This window comes from Ursus maritimus, unplaced genomic scaffold, assembly GCF_017311325.1.
Source record: "Ursus maritimus isolate PB19 unplaced genomic scaffold, ASM1731132v1 scaffold_15, whole genome shotgun sequence".
NCBI lineage: Eukaryota > Metazoa > Chordata > Mammalia > Carnivora > Ursidae > Ursus > Ursus maritimus.
Genome location: NW_024423897.1, coordinates 8,976,735 through 8,999,859, shown reverse-complemented (window position 1 = coordinate 8,999,859; position 23,125 = coordinate 8,976,735).

The window sequence follows — 23,125 nt, the reverse complement described above, 5'->3', positions numbered from 1 at the left end:
GATGCTCTGTCTGTATTGACAAAAATTAATTGCATCGACAATTAATACTTAGAAATAAGATGAAGGAAAATATTGGTGTTTAGATATCTTGGAAAATTTACACTCCCATCATCCAGCAAGATTTATCCCCTTTTTCATTGTGAGACATATACATGAATTGTATAATATATATGTGTATGTATATTATTTAAAGAACAAAATAAAATGATCGCTGTATCTACACAAGGCTAAGAAATAGGACATTATCATATCTGAGAGTTGTTTTGTTTCTTAAATTCACCTCTTTTTTCTTCTGTCTCTCATAGTAACTGCTATCCTGAGTTTTATGTTCATTCTTCGCTTTTATTTATAATTTTTACCCCATGTATGCTTCAATAAAAAATGTATTTTTTAGTTTTACCTCTTTTTTAAAAATATGAAACCATACAGTATATTCTTATATACTGTCTTAATTCTTTCTGTCGACATATTATCTTTGAGACTTGTCATTGTCGAGGTGTGTAGCTATAGATCATTTCTCATTGTGTGACTGTACCACAACTTATTTGTTCCTTTCACTCTTAAGATTCAAGTAGTTCCTCCCTCCTTCCTTCCTTCCTTCCTTCCTTCCTTCCTTCCTTCCTTCCTTCCTTCCTTCTTTCGTTTTACAAACAATGCAGCTATCAGTATGTTGAAAAATATATCCTGGTGTACATTTACAAGGTTCTTTAGTATACATTTGTTAATAGTATTGTAGGGCTGTAGAGTATATGTAAGTTTAAGGCAGAATATGCTGGATATGTAATTAAGTAACAACACCACCAGATCTCAGTGGCTATAGTAATGGGGGTTTATTGCTCTGTGCTGTTACATGTGCATTATTTGTGGACTGGGGATCTGCTCCCTATCTTCTTCAGTCCAGCACCAGTCTGAAAAAGAAGCCCCAAATGATAGCATTGCCATAACTGTGCCAGAGGGAAAAGAATGGAGCATACAACAACTTGCAAGTAAAAGCTTCTACTTTTAGATAACACAATACACAACACTTCCATTCATATTTTATATGCTAAAGTAAGTCACATGGCCAAGTCTGAATTCAGCAAGGTGTGATGTAAAATGGGGGGAAGGGCACTGCAGACACATATGATGGTACATTTGGTGACAGTAATATAATCTACCAATATAGTCTGTTTTTAACTTAGTATTTTACTAGTGATGTCAAGGTGTAGTCAGAGTAGTTGCATCAAATTTCTCTTCCACCAAAAAGATCAGAATTCTGTTGCTCACATCTTCACCAGGGCTCAATATTATCTCACTTTTAAATTTTTATCAGTCTTGGGGCGCCTGGGTGGCACAGCGGTTAAGCGTCTGCCTTCGGCTCAGGGCGTGATCCTGGCGTTATGGGATCGAGCCCCACATCAGGCTCCTCCGCTATGAGCCTGCTTCTTCCTCTCCCACTCCCCCTGCTTGTGTTCCTCTCTCGCTGGCTGTCTCTATCTCTGTCGAATAAATAAATAAAATCTTTAAAAAAAAAAAAAATTTTTATCAGTCTCAATGGGGATGAGTGATGTCCCATTGTTTTAATTTGCATTCTCTGATTATTAATGAGGTTGAACATCTTTTCAAATGTTATAAGCCATTTAAAAAATTATGTGAAACTAATGATCATTTTGCCTGTTTTTCTATTGGATTGGATCATTCTTTTTTTTTTTTTTTTTTACTAACTCATTGAAATTCATTCTCTGCTTGTTAATCTCAGTTTTGTGTTGCAAATTGTAGCTGCAGTTATATCTTATAAGAGAACTTAATGTTTTTCAATTATTTTGGAGTAATTTTAGTTTTACAATTAAAGTTGCACAACTATATACAAATATCGAATATACTCTTCAGTTAGAATTCACTTTTCTAAACCATTTGATAGTTGGGACATGATGCCCCATTACCTCTTAATACTTCAGTGTGTATTTCTTATGTAAAAGAATAATCATAGGAGATCTGTCAAGATCAAGAAGTTAACAATGATCTAATATCACCTTTAGTCCAGAGGTACCCTTCAAGCTTTGATATAATTAAGTGTTCCTTATAGACCCAGGATCCAGTCCAGGAGCACGTTTGGTTCTCATGTCTCTTTAGTCTTCTATAATCCAGAACAGTTCCTCTGTCTTTGTTTCTCTTCATACCTTGACATTTCTGAGAAGTACAGGCAAGTTGCTCTGTAGACTGTCCCTTAATTTGGAAAGTGATATTTTCTTGTCATTCATGCTTTTTGCTTTGAATTCCACAGAAGTCATATTGTGCTATTCTCAGTGCATCATATTGGGAGGCATACCACATTGATTTGTCCCAGTACTGGTTATGTTAACGTTTATCGTTTGGTCAGGAAGTCAAATGGCAGAAACCTACCTTCTAAAATTAATTAATTTGGATATTGTACTTAAATTGATCAGTCAGTATATTGTGAGGACATTCTTTGAAGTTACATACTAATCCTGCTCCTCATTCACTTACCAGATTTCGTATCCATTAATGATTCTTTTCCTGACTTACTCATGACACTGGTGCTTGCCAAATGGTGATTTTCTAATTCTATCTAGATTTACCAGTTAGCATGCTACTGCAAGGTAGAGTTTTTCCCTCCCTTTCATTTAATTAATTAATTAATTCGCATTTGTTTACTTCTATCAGAGACTTGTATATTCCTATTTTACTCAAAGGTTTATAATCCCTTACTACCACTACTTATTTTCATGGTAAAATTATCCAAAATATGGCTGATGGAAGCCCCTTCAAACTGGCTTCTGTGACCTTGGACATGTCCTTGTCATTCTTTGAGCATTTCCTTATGTTCTGGCTCAACTAGTTGTTGTAGGCTCATCTTATATTTTCCGTCAAGTCAGCCATTTCTTTATGGAGGCTAAGTTCTTTTAGTGAAAAATGGTGTTTAGAAACCAAGATCTGGGTATTCAGTAGGTTCACTGCTCCTGAGGTATCATTGCTTCTAGGTTCTTTTATTAAACACAGAGAGGAAATATAGGTCTATATGTGTATGTGCATACCCGTGCGCGCGCACACACACACACACACCTCTATCTATGTAGGTAGACAGTTAAAAATCTTGAGTTTATGCTGATATTTTCTGATGCTAATCGAACACCACAGAGTTTAATCTAGTCTTTCCTGTTCCATGTTCCTAACTCCCTTCTCCAACAGTCAGAAATCTGGCTCCCATTACCCTTAGTCTATTTACTTATTAGATAAGTCTCCCTTGTATGTAGCCAAACTTATGGATTAGTCAGCCCAAAGGTGAGTCCTAACACACTGACCATTCTCTTCCACTGGTCCTCACTCCTTCTAGGCATGCAAACCAAAAGTTCCACAAAAGAAGGGAAAGCGATAAGGAGGGAAAACAAGTCAGAAAGCTCAACTCTGGACATGAACCCTACCCATTTGTGGTAATCCAGGGCCAAGCCCCTGACATTCACAGGTACTATTTAAAATTTCAGATCCCTGCAAAGGAGGAGGAGTATATGCAGAAGAATTACTTAATTTTAATGTAGATTAATTTATCAAATTTTTTTATGGTTTCTGTTTTTTATAGCTCATTCAAGTAGTTTCCTACACCCAGGAACACTGGGATATTCTCAAATATTGTCTTCTTGTGGTGCATATTTCTATCTTCACATTTAGGTCTTTCAATGTCCTTGGAATTGATTTTTTTTTTTTTTTTTTTTTTTTTTTTTGGGGTATGAATTTGGGTTCCAAATTATTTCTATTTTTCCATGTGGATAACCAACTGTCTCAGCAACATTTATGGAAATGTCCATTCTTTCCCCACTGATCTGAAATACTATCTCTGTTATATTTTAGGTTCCATACACTGTTTTTATTAGTGTATTCAGTAATCCCTGTACAATACCAATACTGTTTTATTACTAGAGTCTGGACTAGCTACCTAATTTGAAGGCCCAGAGTGAAATGAAAATGTGGAGACCTTGTTCAAAAACTATGAAGAATTTCACAACACTGAGAGCAGAGCATTAGACCAAGTACAGGGCTCTTCTAAATATAGGTCACACATCCATAATGCTAGCCTCACTAGAACTGAATATGTCTTGTTGTGTCTCTTAAGTAATTGTGCTACCAGAATGTCTTTCTTCTTCCAAATCACTGCAAATTCATTTTCTTTCTGTAGGAATCCACTAAATATCACATGTGAAGATTTCATTCCTAAAATAAGTCTACCTCTTGTATTATGCTTGTCTAGAAGATATAAATAGGTATATAAACTTTTAATATACTTATCTATATACTTATATATATATATACCTATTTATATGTTCTAGAAAAAAATATATCTTTTTTTTTTCTTTTCCAAGGGCTGCCTCAACAATGTACCACAAACTTGTGGCTTAAAATAACAGAAATATGTTGTCTCACAGTTGTGGAGCCTAGAAATTTAAAATCAGGATGTCAGCAGGGCCACACTCTNNCTAAAATCTGCAGAGAAAAAGAATGTCCTTGTATTTTCTGAGGTTCCAGTGGTGGCCATCCATTCTTGGCATTCCTTGGCCCCAAGATGCCTCATTTCAGTCTGTGTCCTTCTTTGCATGGTGCTATCTCTGTGTGTCTCCTGTCTTCACATAGCTGTCTGCTTATAAGGACGCCAGTCAGATTAGGAGCTCACCTTACTCCACTATGATTTCATCTTAACTAATTATATCTGCTAAGACATTATTTCAAAAAAGGTCACATTTTGAGGTACAGGAAGTTAAGATTTCAACATATCTTTTTCTGTAGGAGAGAAACAATTCACCCCCTATCAGATACCATGAAGTTCAGAGCTAAATAATAAGGTCAGTGATAACACCTATGATTTCCATAGCTGTGTTTTTTCTTTATCCTTATTTACTAGTTCTTAGTCATATTTTACTTAGACCTAATTATTCACTTTCATTTCTATTAAATACATTTTTTGTTGTTGTTGTTAACGCTACCTTCATTTTTTTTTTTTTTTTTTGTGTGTGTGTGGAATGATGTGAGTATTGAGTGAGTTTTTAAGTTTTTACAGATAAATCTTGTGGTGTCATTCAGTTGCCACACAAACCTGCCAGTCTATCCACAAACTTCATTACGAGGAAGGAGAATATGTGATAGTTATCCTTTCAGGTGTGGCATTAAACTACCTGTATTTATGCACACATTTAACCTTTTTAAAGTTATATAACCTCCTTAGTTCTCACGTTTCCTGAGTTTAAAAATGAGAATAAAAGTTGTATTTCAGGTGCCTGCCACATGATAAATACCCAACGAATATTAGCTTTGATTAGATATTTTTGTAACTTACTATGCTTAACAATAAAGGATATGTGCAGTTTATAAATTATCAACCATAATTCTGCTCCAAGTGGCTTAAAAGCGGATCCATGCATTTATTTATTCAACAGATATTCATTGAATGCCTAGTGAATGACAGCCATTTTCCTAAGTAGACTCATGTGTCCTCTAATCCAAGAATAGTACCCAGCACACAGTAGATGCTCAATAAATCAATGTTGAATGAATGAAAACAAAGTTCCTGATATCACAGAATTTATAATCTAGTTGGAGGAAAGATGCATTGAATAAATACGTAATGTAAAGTGCATTTAAGTTCAATGAAGAAGGATAAAACAAGATGAGATAAGAGTGATGGAGTGGGGGTGGAAAGCAGTTTTAGAAAGTGAGGTCAGAGGATGCATCGCTGAAGGGGAGATGTTTAAAGAAAATGAGTGACCTAACTGCCTGCCAGGCAGCAGAAACAGGTTGCGAGAGCTCTGAGGTGGGAATGTGCTTGGCAGGTTTGGGAAACAGTAAGAGGCCATTGAGTTAGTAAAATAGAAAGTTCCTTCCACTTGAGCTATCCTCTAAGGCCAAATACTATTGTATAAATGTAAAATGAGCCCCATTTGTTGTATAAGAGCTCAAAGAAGGAAGAGAGAATTTGTCCTGGCTGGAATGGTGATTGAAAATCTTGCAAAGAAAGAAGGATTTCAACATGGGTGGAACAGAGTCCCCTAAGTGTGACCAGGTAAGAGCAGCGTCAGCATCTCTGGGGAGCTCATTAACAATGCAGACTTTCAGGTTTCACCCCATTCTACTTCCTGGGGGTGAAACCCAGAAATTGGCACTTCAGTAAAATCTTAGGGCAATTCTTATGCATGCCAGAGTTGCAAAGCATTGCTCCTGTGCCTTGAGCTTTAAGGAACAACTACATCACCTGGGGAATCAGTTAAAATGTGGATTCTCATTCAGTGGTCTGGGGTAGAGCCTGAGATTCTACATTTCTAACAAGCTCACAGCTGAAGCAGACACTGTCAGTCTACAGACGACACACCAGGGCCTGAGAATTGATATTAGCCTACTTTTTCTGTAAAGGACCAGGTGGTAAATATTTTAGCCTTTTGCCAGCCATTCAGTCTCTGTTGAAATATGAAAGGAGCCATAGACAATACATGAATGGATGGGCACATTCTCATAAAACTTTATTTATGGACACCAAAAGTAGAATTTCATAAAATTATGTATTTCAAAATATTCTTTTTCTTTTGGTTTCTCCCAACCATTTAAAAATGTGAAAATCATTCTTAGCTCATAGGCCATAGTTTGCCGACCCCTGGCCTAGAATACTGTTGTATAGGGCAGGGCGATTCCATTTTTCTTGTCCCCCAGTTGTACAATAAGTGCCTGGAATTTGTACAGGAGAAAGTTAAACGATATAAATGTTTGCAAATGAGAAAAAAAGCCTTCAGGAAAAATATGTTGTCATTGTTAATAGCATGTAAAGAATCATTACTCGTTAATTGTTTATGAAAATACAGTACACATTTTATACAGCAATATAAAATACATGGGCAGAGAAACTGGAGGAGGGCGACCAGATATGACAGAAGATAAACATGATAGTTGGTTTCAAATATATGAAAGCTTGACGTATTGTAGCAGAAGGCTGCATAGTTTGCTTTTCTACAGAAGGTAAAACTAGCATTAGTGGATCTTACAGGGAAGCAGATTCCAGTTCAACCTGAGAAAGAACTTAAACAGTTGGAGTTGTGCAACCACACAACTTGTTTTCCCAGGAGGTGATGTTTTCACAGTCACTAGAGGTAAAATAGAGAGTCTGATGAGCATGATGGAAGAAGAAATTATGCATTGGATCTAGAGCAGATTACACGTCTAATATTTTTCTCAACTCTGTTTTCTTTTACATTCTCTCCAGTTGTCTCTGGCTTAATTAAGTCCACTCTGAATAACTGTATAAAAAGCCGCCTGTCTAGCCTCTTCACCTTCAGCCTTACCAACTCAATCCGATTAGACAATGAACTGTCAGAGAAATCCTTTGAAATCTCACCTCTGATTGTTATTTCCCTGTGTTCAAACCTTCAGTGATTTAACCTTCCAGATTAATTATTCAGTAGTTTTCTTATTCTGATAATTAAGCCCCCTTTATAGCCTTCACAAGTTTGGTATTCACTAGTTCTTGCTTACCCATTTGCAATGGACTACTTGTTAGTCACAGAGACCCCGCCCCCACACCCCTACCTATTTTCCCTTGCATAGGCTGTTCCCACAAGCTGCTGTACCCTTTTATCCACTCCCACTCCTATTTTTCATTTGTCTAAATACTACTCATCTTTTATTTTTTTAATTAAATTTAATTTTTTTTTCCAGTAAGTTCCTTGTGTAACTGACCTGAGCTGAGATCAAGAGTTTGATGCTTAACTGACTGAGCCACCCAGGTACCCCCCCCTACTTATCTTTTAAAGCACATCTCCATTATGACCTCTTCCATTAAGATAGGTATTAGTAATCACATGTGCACATATGCACATGTACAAGCACACTCATTTGTATCTCCATAGCATTTTGAATTATCCTTTTTTTTTTTTTTAAAGATTTATTTATTTATGTATTTGACAGAGATAGAGACAGCCAGCAAGAGAGGGAACACAAGCAGGGGGAGTGGGAGAGGAAGAAGCAGGCTCATAGCAGAGGAGCCTGATGTGGGGCTTGATCCCATAACGCCGGGATCATGCCCTGAGCCTAAGGCAGACGCTTAACCGCTGTGCCACCCAGGCGCCCCTTGAATGATCCTTATGGCATTTATCCTTATGGCCACTAGTTGTCTGAGCTATTTCTTTGGTAACTTGTCATGATCTGGGTCCTGTTCATCTCAGTAGTTTTATATATTCAACTCCCCCCTTACCTATTATGCTTTTTACATTCTGGCCTCTGAATATGCTCTCAGTTCATTTCTATTTCAAGGCCTCTGTGCCTCTAATGCTCTTCCTCAAGTCTAAACCTCAGCATGGCTAATTATTTTCATCACTTAGATGTTAGTTCAAATTGTTATGTCTTTTGACTATGCCATTTGCTCTCTACCTTATTGTTCTGGTTCTATTATTTTTTTAAGAGCATGTATTACTCTCTGGCACTATATTATTTATTTGTTTACTTATTTATGATCAGCTTTCCTGAAACATTAGTAGAAAATGAGGCCCATAAAAGCCGATGCTTTTTCTAATGCATAACTGCAAAAAAGTACTGGGAACATGGTAGACAATGAATAAATGGTTAAATAAATTAACTATTAAATTATATGTGCTTTAAGAGCAGATATATTACCTGTGCATCTCTTCCTTCCCACTCAGTGAGGATTAGTTGAGAATGGGCCCAGATGGCTAGCACAATGTCATGAATAAACTTCGTTGTATGGATTATTGCCATCAGAGTTCATTCCCTCTGAAAGCAATGAACATCTATGATAAAGAGCCAAAGAACAATTGAGATGAGAAATACTTAATAGTAAGTACTAAAAGCTTGTGAGTAAAGCAAATACAGAGCTGGCTGTAGAATATTACGGCTTTGTCTGGGGGGGGGCAAGCAATGACTGAAATGAGTTATATAGAAAAATATGGAAAGGTGCATGTCAGGTTACTTTGCCAAGGACAATGGATAGAACATAGTGTGAGAAAAACAAGAAAAATGGACGAATAAAACACTTTAAAAAAACACATGAAAGCAAAAGCACTGTTGAACAGCAGTCATGGAAAAAAGAAGTTTTTTCCTATAATGCATGGGTAAAGGTTAGGGAATATGAGGGCTGGAAGGTTAATGTAAATCTAGCTTCAGGAGTATAGGTCAAGCAGAGAGACCGTGGGAATAGGCTTTAATTTTTCCAGTACTCATCCGATTTGATGTTTCCTCAGTAATATATCAGTGACACTTGGGCAGAAATTACACTGCTGGACATCTGCTTCTGCTGAGCTTAAATGCCTTGGCAGGGGGAAGAGTTCTCTTTTGGTGTGTGCCTTCTGAAAAGTTATGACGAAAGTCATAGCAAGAGAATAAATAAGGCAAGCTAGTGGGCCACAGTTTCAAGAGTCACTTTCCTGATTACCATGGCAATTTTAAGTACAGGGAAGAAGTCCAAAAAAAGGAGGAAATACTGTCCAAAAGCAGAAAACTATATTTAAAATATAATAGAGACTCCTCCTTGTAGATCTCCATTACAAGTCATCTGAGGGCACGTGCCACTGCCAAAATTCTAAGGGCTCTCAAACTTGAGAGGCAAATGAAATGTCCACATCAATTCCTGTGGCATACACATCAAGCACTCTCAGCAAATGCCCAGTGGCTGGCACACGCCTGGAAAACAAGGAGCCATCCACATTATCTCTAATTGCATACCATGTGCTTTGAAAACCACCCACAAAAATATCACACTGGAATTACAAAGGAACAGTCCTCATTATCCTTATTATCTTCCTCTTATGGAATTAAAGAAATAACAGTGTGCACAGTGATTTACCATTTTTCTTAGCTTTATAAACACATCAAAAACAAGCTTTGTTGAATCAAGGCAAGTCCAGGAAATAGGCAATGTAGGTAAACTCTTAGGTACTTGCATTTTAACTTTGCCTTCATATAGTGTGTGGTTAAGAGTGGAAGCTCTGGATTTGCAGAATGTGTTTGAAACTCTGTGATCTTGAGCAAGTCTATCAACTCTCTAAACTTCAGAAAACTCACTATAAAATATTCATAATACCAGTAGACACATCAGTGATTGGTTGTTAGGAATTATATGAAAGGGTAGATATAAAGTCTCGGCATATGCTAAATACATAATAAGCAATGGATGTTAGCTGTTCTTATGTTTTCTCATTGACAGAATTGCACTCAAGTATGTCTTCGTTGGGTTGGTTTAGTTAATGACTTTGAGAAGAAATGAAATGTTGGTGCAGGACAGTCTCATTTTATGCCAAAGGTATAGTCCAGAAAAGTTGTCATAATTTAAAACTGGCATAATTCAACATTAATTTTGCCCTAGTAACAAATAGAAAGTAATTGGAGTGAATTCTCAAGGTGCTTAAATCTGTCCTCACTATAACTGAGGATCGATTTTGTGGCCATGTCATTGGTATTTTTTCTACCTTATTCACCTTGTTATATAAGACGATCTCTGCAAACTCAAAGTGTAGCTAGGTTAGAGTTGCTTTTTATTTCATCAGCATCATCTCTAATAATGTGCATGGTATCCTGTCCTAAGTTCACAGCGTTTATCATGGTAGCTGTTTGGCCTTCATAGCTTTCATCACACCTAAATGCTTTCCCAAGTTACTACTTTTCAGCTGGAGCACTGTTATTCCTTTGAAAATGAACATGTCCTTGGTATTATTAAAGCAGATTTGAAGTTACAATAAGAGCGAATGCTGAAATAATAGTGCCATAAGTTGCCAAATCATTCAGAATTCTGTTACTTACAAATAACAGCTTGGTTCACCTGGTGTTGAAAAAGAATTGTGGATATTTCCCTTTATCAGGCAAAGTGGAGCCAACACAAGCCAATAGCATTAACATAATTTATAACCCACTTGACCTAAATTTTAAAATGATGTAATGATTGACAATTTTTTCTTAAAGCGGTGGATAGAATAGTAATTTATTTCAAAATTTATGTATATAATATATTTAAAATAGGTATTTTGTTTAATGTTTATAAAAAGTGATCAAACTCTAATAGCTCCACCTAGCCCAGTTAGTGCCATGACTACAGAAACCTGTTATATAATTGTAGGCCCACACGGTCTTGTTGCCTGTAATTGATTCTCGTAAAGTCTCCAAACTCAATAAATTCTTACCATAATGTTAATGTGCCAGCAACTGCTAGGGCTTAATTATTTTATAACATTCATAAATGTGTCTGTTGTCCTAGCTATGTTCAGAATACAGGCCACACTGCATGAAGTTTCCTAGCCTATGAATCTTCATGCAGTAAAGCAGTTGGAAAAATCTCACCTTCTTCAGTGATATGCAGGTGAATCTGTGAACTTTCTTTGTGGTGATTGAGTTCTATAGGTCTTCACACTAAAGTTCTATAGCTCCGGATGCATTCCTTCCTAGGTGTTCTTTCCATACTCTCTCAAATACTGACACAAGATTACTTTGGTACCATCCTCTTGCTTAAAAATCTTCTAACAGGGTAGGCTGCCTGTCTTCTGACAGGTTATAGTAATTTTGAAATGAGGTAGAACTTCCTATAATTATATAGCCACATTTTTACTAAACTTTTTTTTTTTTTTAAAGATTTTATTTATTTGACAGAGAATGACAGTGAGAGAGGGAACACAAGCTGGGGGAGTGGGAGAGGGAGAAGCAGGCTTCCAGCTGCACAGGGAGCCTGATGCAGTACTCGATCCCAGGACTCCGAGATCATGACCTGAGCCGAAGGCAGACACTTAACGACTGAGCCACCCAGGTGCCCCACACATTTTTACTAAACTTCTAATGCTGTAGTGGGAAGGTGCTTGTTTATCTAATGGTTGACAAGGAAACCTCTAGAACCTTTCAGGTTTGTTGGTTTCAAATTTCTGTCTTAAATTGGAGTGCCAAAGGCTTGAAATTGGGTAAATTGTATATTTCAGTGAAGGGCAGGTTTCCCACTCTTGTCCTTCTTTCTTCCATGTTAAATCTTCTTGAGTCATCTAAAAGCCCAGCTTTCTCTCTCCGGGGCATCTAGAAGGACTCCAAAAAACTCCATGCTTTGTTTGTCTCCCTTCTCAGTATGAATCATTCTACAGTGTTCTTTCATCTGAACCTTAATTTCTGTTAGTTGACAGTGGTTGCTAAAGTCTAAATAGCATAAAATAGCATTTCCCCAAAAAACGTCCCCCAGAACCCTCATTCTGCAGGATACTCTGCAGGGAAAACAAAACAGAAAGGTTTTGTGGTTCCATCAGTATGGGAAATGCCTGATATTGCATCTTCTCTTGCAGAGATTAAAATTTGACATTGCTATGTTAAAGATTCTGAGCAGTATAGAAGCTGCCCAACTTTGCTTAAGCTAATATTTCCCACAATTTCAACTTGCCACTACCTGTACCCACCACCATTTGTTGTTGTGGTTGTTGTTTTTAATATCATTACTTTTAAAGACACTGAGATAAAACAACCCTTGCCGAGGCCCTGGTTAGCCTTACTGAGGAAGATGGTACTTGCACGTAATGGATAATTCATAACTGTCATTATCTTTAGTCCCAAATTAGCAATTATCAGATAAACCCTTGGTGTGAGTGTTTGTATCTACACACATATATTTATGTAAGACAGGTGCCTCACATTCTTCGCACATAAAGTTTCATCATTTTAATTGCCTGGTCAGTGTTGAAGCATCGTCTCAGTATCTACTAAATTTCAAGTATTTGTCTTTATTTCTTAGCTTTCATATTATGTTCTTATTTTTTTGTTGTCTTAATTTTCTAAAGATTTTCATGGTTTCATGGCTGGCTTCCAGCATTCTGGCAAGTGTGTATTTTGAAATTATTTTTCAAAGATTCACACACAAAAATCACTCACATTAAGAGGAGCCATCTCCAAAGCTGGCATTGTTTTACTTTGCAAGAGCAAGTTTGAATTGAAAGAAGTGGCACTGTATTTTTCTCACGGGTCTGTCATTTGGCTCATGCTCTGGGAAAATCCTTATCTCTTTAGATCAGAAAAGAGCACTGACTTCTAAAGAATTAGAATATAATCCACATTTGCCTACAGTAACACACAGTGACCTCAGAAATCTGGGTTTGTTAACATCTGGGTAACAATGGCAGAATGCCCCAGTTAAAGAGCTTTCAGGATATACGTGGGGAATTTTGATTCCCTGTGCCTTATTTTTCATCTTTGCCTGGCTTAATTTCTTGTTCTGTTTTGTGCTTCACTCTTGTAAAAATCTCCTTCCCCTGCCCAGCCCTTCTTGATTCTCTCTCCTACACGCGCACGTGCGCATACACACATGCACGAACACACACACAAATATACACACACTCAGACAAATCACAAAGAAAAAGTGAAAGGGGGAAAAAGTGAAAGGTCACCTTCACAACGGGTTTTCCAGGATTATTTAGATGTAATGAATAAAATTGCAAATTCTATTGAGGCTTTTAGAACTAATGAAAATTATCAATGTGTTACACAGCTGCATTTCAGTTTTGTTTGTCTGAGCCTGGAACAGAATAGATTTTATAAATAGAACTTAAATGTGACCACAGAGCATGCATACTAATCAGTTCATTTTAAGATATTGTTTTGCAATACTTTTAAGATGCACACATGCTGGGAAAAATTACTTGTCAGAGGAACAATGTGGAGCAATTTCTTACCAAAGTTGCTAATGGAACTACTTTTCTCTCTTTTTTTATTCTTTTCTTTTTTCTTTTCTCTCTTTCTTTTTTTCTTTAATATGAAGCATCTATCCTTATCCGTCTTTTCTTTTAGGTAAATGGTAAAATGAGAAAAATTTAGAAGGAAGGCTTTGTTTCAGCAAATTTCTATAGGAAATATGACTTAGTGGTGGGAGAGTGATCATTAATTTGGGAAAGTTAGGATAAAGGTAATCAAAATATATTGGTTAACGCATGCTGTGTTGTATAGTCTGTTGCACACTTTCTTGGCTCATGTAAACCTAGAGGGGCTTTTTTTCCTGGCTGGCTTTAAAGAGATTGGACGCATGTGGGATTGAGTGCTAAGTGGTCCCCCACTGCAAGTATTCTCTATTAGCCACTGATTTCCTCTAAGTAGGCAATCCTATCTGAATAGTTCTGATATCTGGGTAACTTCACTCCTCTTTGACAGCACGCCCCCCTGCGGGAATGCATTTGTTTCACTTGTTTGAAGGTGGAAATCCCAGGGGTGAGTTTTGATGTGGGATGAAGCACTAAGCCCAGAGCTTCCCATAAAGGTGAAATGCAGACTCTTTTAGAAGAGGAAAGGTGACTCAAAGGAAAGCTTCACTTCCCCAATCATTAGCAGAAATGAATGTGAAATTGTTAAAACTCAAATGTATTTTAAAAGCCAGCTGTGGCCTCCGTAAAGGTGTGTCTCCTCCATTTCCCCATTGGGCCTCACGAAGGGATTCTGAACTTCTGGGTACCAACAGAAGCAATGAACCACAAAGAGTTTTCAGGTACTCTTTGGTGGGGGTGGGATGGGGGAACAGAAATTACCTGGGTAATTAAAATTCCTGGAAAACTGCCGTTTTTTTCATATTAGCATTCCTCACTACCCAAAATCACACTAAAGTCATTGACACGGAGAAGAAATTAGGCTTATGAATACCAATACCTTTCCAAATCAAACCAGCAAATATGTACTGAGTACCAACTATGCCCAAAGTATATTTTTACCAAATGCTGCAGGATGAGCCTTTGTAGCTTCCCAGGCATCAGCAGCTGTGGCCTGTCGGTCAGATCCAACTTATAGCCTTGTTCTGTACAGCTTAGGAGCTGAGAATGGCTTTTACCTTTAAAAAGCATTGTAGGGGGCCCTGGGTGGCTCTGTAGGTTGAGTGCCTGACTCTTGGTTTTAGCTCAGGTCATGATCTCAGGGTCCTGGGATTGAGCCCCTTGTGGGGCTCTGGCTCATCAGGGAGTCTGCTTGAGATTCTCTCTTTTTCTCCACCCCCCGCCCCTTCCCCCACTTGCCCTCTCTCTCTAAGTAAATAAATAAATAAATATTTTAAAAAATTTTAAAAAGCACTGTAGAAGATGAAAACAAAAGTGGGAAGGGGGAAGGGAGTGATAGAAACAGTATATGGCCTCCAAGGTTTAACATATTTGCTATCTGGCCCTTGACAGGAAAAAAAAAAAAAAAAAAAAAGCTACCCCTGCGCTGTGCAATATTCAGGAATCAAAAAATATAGTCTGGAAAATTGCACAGTCCTGAATTATTAAATGCTACCTGTAAAACTAGGAAAGTTAAAAAACCAAAATAGTGCAATGCAAAGCACCAGGGTGGCCAGCGTTTTCTTTCCAGAACTTGCAGGATCTTGGGGTTGAAAGGAATCTCAGGAGTTCTCTAATCAAAGGTTTCCAAAATGCAGCTCCATATAAGATTGTGCAGAATAATTGCAGCAGTACCTGGAAGAACAGGTTTTTATTTTAATATAACTAGCATATCAAAGACATGATTTCCCAGGTTTTATTGCTTGGAATGAAGCTAAAGTAATAAGTAAACAATTGTGAAATGCTAGTAGGTACGTTAGGAAGCATTAAGACGGCTTGTGAATGAGTATAGTCTACAAAGCACAGATTCTAGTTCAATCTCTTTCCTTTCTATTTTTCAATTGCAAGGGCTAGACTGAGACTATATCTGTCTTACAACCAAAAGTAACACACATCACATATACCTTTACTATAAAGCAATGATGCTATTTTAAAAATCAAATATTGTTAAAATTATATAGCATAGAAAATTAAAGTTTCCAATACTCCCCTTGCAAGAATTAGCCAATGTTAATAATTTGGTTTTTATCTCTCCAATCAGATTTTCTAGGCACATAATAGCACAGTTAATATCTATTATATCTAGGCATGATTTTTTGGTTTCTGACATTTCTGATCTATAAATTATTATTATTGGCATTAGAGTCATGTTTAGATTTTTAAGGGAAAATAAAAGGAGCTTCACTTAGAGTATTGATTGCAATCCAAGTAGTTGCATATTGGGAAGCAGGGTGCAAATTGGGAAGAATTTTATCCATTAAATCCAGACACAGAGAAGGTTGGGAAACTAAATGAGTGATTGTGAGTCGCTTATGCAGTTCTTTCCCACATTCTTCATTTCTGCCTAGGCTGCAGGTTAACCTGAAAGGTTAATATAATTGCTGACAGCTTGTGGGCCCCGGGTGATGATAAAATTTACCACCTCTTCCTAAGAGGAGTTCCTGCTTCTCTTTCAGCTCTCCTTACTTCATATTCACACTAGCAATTCTCAAACTTTGTAGATCACAGTCCATTTTTAGACAAGGCAAAGAACACCAAAAGCCAGCTCCCTCCAACCCCACTGAAGGGTACTTTTTTGATGGCAAATAAACTTGCTGATGAACAATTAGTTCGAAGACACAAAATAAACAATGGCAACACAATTTTGCCAGTAATATAGAATTAGGTATCATTTACCTGCTTAAAAAAAAAAAAGTGCAACCTTATTTACAAATGCAGTGTCCTAGGAGTTTAAACTTATACTGCAGGGGCGCCTGGGTGGCACAGCGGTTAAGCGTCTGCCTTCGGCTCAGGGCGTGATCCCGGTGTGATGGGATCGAGCCCCACATCAGGCTCTTCTGCTGGAAGCCTGCTTCTTCCTCTCCCACTCCCCCTGCTTGTGTTCCCTCTCTCGCTGGCTGTCTCTATCTCTGTCGAATAAATAAATAAAATCTTTTAAAAAAATATACTGCAATTATAAACCAATGTCCTATGAATTTAAAATATGCATTCACTCTTAGTTTTCACAAGCTATTTAAGTGTCACAGAGTGTTACAAATAATGGGTGGCACATCACTACTGCAACACTACTGCTACAGCAATAGGAATAGGAGTGGTTCGTCTTTGAATGTGTACTTTGAATCAGGTCTGGTTATTGTAGGTGAAAGCCACAGGTAATGTAACCTGTAGACTTTAGGGTTAACCAATTAAGACACAACAGTGGTGAAACTAACAGTAATTTATAATTTTTAAGAAAGAACAACAGTAAGTGAAAACCACAATCAAATCAAGTCAGCTCTGCTAATAGATTGCAAATTAGATGCGCTGCCTGAAAATGCCAACCATAAATAAGCCTTTCGAAGTATGTAGTGTGTGTCCTTGCAACATTGGCAAGGCCTCTGTGGCAGCGCAACTTAATAGGAGAGTCTTCCATAGAGTACATTAACCTGCTAATTTTAACTAACAAATACCAAATTTTGTTAAGCCTTAAATTATTTTATCATACAAATTAAAGTTGATCTCTCTCTCTTTCTTTCTCTCTCTCTCTCTTCCTCTTTCCCTCTCTCTAGCCTCTCCCTCTCCTCCTGGGATTAGTAAAAAATGCAAAGGCTCCTCAGGGGGTCGGAGCTCCTCTTGAAGAACTGAGAACTGAGCGGAGCTTCTATTCTTCAGCCTTCAGTGATAACCTCTGAGATTCCCAGCCCTCAGTTGCATGGGTCTGGTAGAGAGTGGGAAGTTTACGTGTTCCCCATGCCAGATTTGGCCCCAAGACTTTTGCTAGAGGTCCAACAGAGATTATTTTTCAGTGCCTAGGCATTTACTTCACCTGGACACAGTTCTGGCCTCTATGGAAATAATTCAGATGTTCCCTGGAGCCTGGCTGTTCTCCATAAACCGAGAGTCCTCTCCCTTGAAAATAAACCAAGTCTTTCTTTCCACTGTAGAGCCTAGGCTAACAACAAAGGGAAAGTAAAAGAAAAAAGAAAGAAAGCTCTTATTTTCTCCTCTAGAAATAAGAGAGCCTAGATTTTCAAGGCTGCTCTGGGTAGGTTGGGAGCAGAGAGATTTTACTCCCTTGTAATGTACCTGTAACAAAGAAAAAAAAAATGGACACCATTAATTTCTCCATCTGAATTCCTGCTACAAATTGCCCTCCATTTTATATAGAAGTTCAATCACTTGATTACTTTACCCAGGATGAGTGGACTGCAGATACTATGTTGAATATAACTATCCATAACGATTTCAGAAGTGGCTCCTAGGTCTCCTTCCCCATCACTCTTCTCTTCATCTGTCCAAATCAAATTATCATTCTTTAGATTAAAACGATAATAGAGCATTTCCCTCTGCCCACATGATAAGGACACAATAGACACCTTCCTAGGATAAAGGAACCCAGCTATTTGTGAACACACATATTTCTCCTGATTCACTTTCCAGATGATACCCACAGGGCAGTAGTGTTTCACAAAATGACTTGCAAATTTCTCAAATGCTCCAAGATCCCTCAGCCAGCCTGAAATATTTTTTCCTCTCATCCACCCACCAGTCTGTAGCTTTGCCCACCTGGCTAATTTCTCCTCACCTTTATTTTTACCTCGGCTGCTTCTGGCTCTTGGAATACTGTCCTGCTCCCACCTTGGTTGAGTTGGCTGCTTCTGTGTTCCGATGATATCCTGGGAATACCTCACTTAGAGTACTTATCAGAGTGTATTTTAATTTTGGGTTTCCTTACTGGCCTTCTTTACAAGACCCTGAGCTCTTAAATGTAGTGGCTATATCTTGTTCATTGCTGTCTTTCAAATTTAGCATAGCCCTGGCACCTAACAGATTAGCAATTATCATTGCGTTTAACAAATGATTCCCTTTACATGGCAATTTAAAGAAATAGCAGTACTAAAAGTAGTAGATATAGCAATAAAAATCATACTAATATTTATTAAGTATTGCACATACTATCTCAGTTAAACCTTACAACCACCTTTCTTTAAAAAGCTAGTGTTTCTCAGACATGAAAAAATTAGCCCAGGTGACAAAGTAGTAAAAACAGGGCTGGGATTTTAATGTAGGTTTACCTGACACCAACGTCTGTACTACCCTGGGCAAGTGCTAGAGGCTACTCTGTGCAGATCATTTTAATCATTAGTTTTGAGGTCTACCACCCTGAAAAACAAATCTGTAGTGCCCCGTGGTATTACCAAACAGATGAGGAGAATGAACGTTTTTTTCCTAAGAATCCCTTCTGTGGGAAATTCTTTGAGGACTGTATACTCAAGTCTGGCCTTCAGCTCTGCAAACCTCCAGTTACTCGACTGCTTCACTTGGTAGATTCAACCCATGGTATAGCTGTTTTACAGTAGGTAGTACGTTCAACTGAAGACGCTCTTTAAGAGGTGACTGGATGTTGTAGGAAAGATAACTGTTGGTTATTGTTTTTCATGGCCAAATACTCATTGAAAATACAACCTGTCCAGTTTTATTCCGACTTCAAAGCCAGACAAAAAATTTAAATAAATTACATGTGGGGCAGCACAATCATTATGTTAGACCATTAGAATCCTCACCTACCGACAGGTTGTTGAAAGCAGGATCTCACCCCTTAACTTTCAAATTTATACAGAAAGTTCATAAACAGAACAGAAATTTATTAAAGTTCTGTTTTTCTCAGCATCTTTTTCCAGGGACTACAGCATGGTTGTACATATGATGCTAAAACTTTGTTCCACGTGCTGTTAATAAGTTTTCTGTGAAGGAGATGTTCCCTGGTAAAATCTAGTGTGGAAATGGAGAAATTAAAAAGTTAAGCAGATTTTTTTTTTTTTTAACTGAAAAGCTTCTTGGACCCTTCATAGGCTATGCATTGTGACATTCTGAAAAGATGATACAATTTGAGAAAAATCTAATCTGACTGCATGAATTTTATTTTCAGTTTCACTGGTGTTTACTAGAAGAGTATATGAATCATGGAATTAAATCTTTCAGTTAACAAAGTACTTCTGTTCTTTGTCAGAACTCCTATAGCGCATATCAATATATCATATAAGGATGGTTTTGAATTGCTTAAAATGTGACTGACTTTATTAAAGGTTCCTTGATGGCCATACTTCTCTATTTTCTCTTCCAGTTGGGAAGATTTTAACAGTCACATTTTATACAAAATAAATCATCCATGTATGGCCTCTCAGTATGTACTGCAGGGTTGAGAGAAAGAGAGGATCTTTCCGGATAGGCATCATCAGAAGAATTCATTGTAGAGGGATGTAGTGAGCTTGGGCTAAAAGTTATTTAGTCTGGGCTTGGTAGCAAGGGGAAGAGGAGAACCCCCGGGAGGGGATACAGTTTGAGCAAAGGTACAGAATCAAGTGTCAGAAATGTGTAAAGAGAAAACCCGGTTCTGATACAACTGAAGTGTTTATTTGGGATTCAAAGACAAAGAAAGTTGGAAGCTAGATTGGAGCTAAATAGGTGAAGTATTAATGTCAGAATATTTCTGAATATCTGAATGCTAGGTATGGCATTGAAGAGTATCCAGACATCTTGCTAAGTTTTTAGTGCCAGTGCATAACTGACTCCTAGTTTTCATTGCTGTTCTTGAAAGAGAAAACCAATACAGACCACCAAAAAATGGTGTCAAACAAAGCTAAATTTTTGTTTCCCTAAGTGTCACTCAGTTGTGGTTCTTCGAAGCAAGAATCAAAAGACCTACATATAGGACAAAAAGGAAGACACGCAGCAAATAAGATGAGATTTCGAGTACAGATTGATTCATGAAGGAGATCATAGATCTTTCTTTGCCATTCATCATCTTCAGCTTTTATGCCACCAGTGCTGATTTCATCCATGCCTAAAGTCTGATTCAGAACGGACTGCCTATGATTCCAGCAGGCCCAGGTCACTCAGCAGACACTCCAGCATGCTCACTCATTGCTTGACGAGCTTTTCCTAAAACTGAATAGCGTAGTGATTATAAGTACAGAACTGGGGTTTGATTGCTTAGATTTGGATCCTAGTTTCTCTGATACAAGTTTCTTCACCACGTGCAAGTTATTTGACCTCTTTAAGCCTCAGATCTTTCTTTTGGAAAATGGGCACATTCCACTTCTTACCCTGGTAGGGTTGTGGGAGAATTAATGAAGCTCTGAGCATAGCTCCTGGGATAGGGTAGGTGCTCAGCAAATCTTAACTGTTACTTTGTTTTTGTTGTCACCCAGGACTGCTTGAAAGAATGCATGAATTTGTTCCTGCTCTTAAAAACCCCAAAAAGTAAAAAATCCCAAAAAGTAAAATCCTACAGAAATATGAAGAGTGAAACAAATGTAATTGTCTTAATCTCTGGCAAATTAGTACTTTTTTTTTTTTTTTAACATATTTTTGCCATGGCCAGAAACCTCAAAAAATAATCATAGCATCAGCACCTTCGCATCTAGTAAAAAGTTACCATTTCTTTTAAATCTCCTGTTGCCTTGATCCTGCTAGTAGCCAGCACACATTTAACATGTTCAAACAAAATACAGTCCATAAGGATATTAATATAGTTTAGGGTAATTTTTGGAATCTGAGCACAAAGTAACAGTTGATATAGATTTTTACTTATCAGTATATCCGTTTCTCTCTTTCTACTGTATGACCATAATAATTATTAATCTCGATATTTCTAATGTTTTTTTCTTTTATTCTTGGCTACTTTTCTGATATATTAGTTCTTTTTTTTTTTTTTTTTAAAGATTTTTATTTATTTATTTGACAGAGACAGCCAGTGAGAGAGGGAACACAAGCAGGGGGAGTGGGAGAGGAAGTAGCAGGCTCCTAGTGGAGAAGCCTGATGGGGGGCTCAATCCCAGAACGCTGGGATCACGCCCTGAGCCAAAGGCAGACGCTTAACGACTGTGCCACCCAGGCACCCTGATATGTTAGTTCTTAGCAGGAAAAACTTACTTGTTAATAGTAGGCATGAATTCCACTCTCTCTTCACGGCTCACTATTTCCAGTAATAGATAATGGCCTAATTACTTTTTGAGTTTTAAAAAATCTGGTTGGAATGCCTACAGGTATATGTACATTTATTTGGTTTGGAAGTTACTTTTTTTAATATAATTCATTTACTGTATTTGGTATGATGTTTCCAAATGAAGCTAAACATCTAAAGAAATGTATTTTTAATACAGACTCAAAACCCAGGTATTAAGAATATTTCTTGCTTTGGGGCACCTGGGTGGCTCAGTTGGTTAAGTGTCTGCCTTCGGCTTGGGTCATGATCCCAGGGTCCTGGGATTGAGCCCCATGTCAGGCTCCTTGCTCGGCGGGGAACCTGCTTCTCCCTCTCCCTCTGCCTGCAGCTCCTCCTCCTTGTGCTCTCTCTCTCTCTCTGTCAAATAAATAAATAAAATCTAAAAAAACAAAAAAGTATTTCTTGCTTTTTTTCTCTCCAAGGCACTAAGGCAGTTTTTTTCCTCAAATTTATCACCATCACCCATCAGGAATATATTTTTTTTTCTTGGTTTCTAGGTGATATACCTGCACCCATCATTCATCAGCTCAGTGAAAATGTACTGAGTAACCAGGCACTGCTCTAGGCACTGGGGATACAGCAGTGAATATGAAACAGATAAAAATCCCCATTCTCATGGAACTGTTAGTCTGGTGGCATTACATTAGTACATTATCATCACATGATGGCTAAAAAAAGAAGCGCACAGGGTCTCTCTTATACATATACTTAAAAAAACTGACTTTATGATGCATTTCAACTTGGCTAGATCTTTTCTGGCCACTCAGTCCAAAATGTGCCAGCTTGTTTTTTATGTGTATAAAATCAGTAAGTGTGAAGTCTCAGAAACTAGGATCAGAAACAAAGTTTATGATTCACAACGAAAGCAGCATTCAGGGTGTCATCAAAGCCCCAGTTCCCTGACACCCAATTCCTCTGGGTAATGTGTTGAAGGCCAGATGGAACCTATATATGTAGTAAGGTACCTTAGAAGAGAGGAGACTCTGATCTAATTAGGAGAATCTACTCTCATATAAAGGTTGCTTTCAACTCTGCCCATTCTCCCTGCAAAGAGAAAAATTATTTTTATTATTGTGGAATGTAAGCCGATATCTTCAAGGAGAGATGTCTTGTGTCTCTATATATTTCAGAAAATGTGTATACCCATGTTCCTTACGGGGTCTTACTCTCGTACTTTGCAGGGTGCCTGCTTATGCAAGCATTCCTCAGAAGATTACGTGCATATAGGAATTATTGAACATATAGGAATGCCACACATTCATAGAGAAATATTTCCCAATAATATTTATGCTTTTGGGAAATATTATAGTCTAATTGCTGCAATTAGATTGTAAGCCCCATGAGAATAGGG